This window comes from Penaeus monodon, chromosome 29 (assembly GCF_015228065.2).
Source record: "Penaeus monodon isolate SGIC_2016 chromosome 29, NSTDA_Pmon_1, whole genome shotgun sequence".
NCBI classification, from domain to species: domain Eukaryota; kingdom Metazoa; phylum Arthropoda; class Malacostraca; order Decapoda; family Penaeidae; genus Penaeus; species Penaeus monodon.
The window spans coordinates 34,363,725-34,364,088 of record NC_051414.1 but is presented as its reverse complement, the minus strand read 5'-3'; positions in this window follow the sequence as shown (position 1 = coordinate 34,364,088).

The window sequence follows — 364 nt, the reverse complement described above, 5'->3', positions numbered from 1 at the left end:
GTCTATTCAACAACATCGATTACTGCTTCACCTTATCAAGAAATTTTGTCAGCGATTCCTATCATATTGATCAATATTTCATGAATGTTGCATCATCTGATTATTATTTCATTTATCAAGATAAAGTATATCTATTCACGCATATCTTTCTCTTAATTCAACGGAAATATAACATATATTTATTCAATATATGATAGTTCCCAGAAGTCTCTTGAATTCACTAACCTTGTTTATTTTTAGCCAAAAAAAAAATCTGCCTGATTTGCATACACGTAAACATGCAGTAAAAGGAAAAGATTTTATCCACATAAAACTTTGAACATTTCTTATTGTTGTTTGTTTTGCTTTACGAGAAATGCATTTA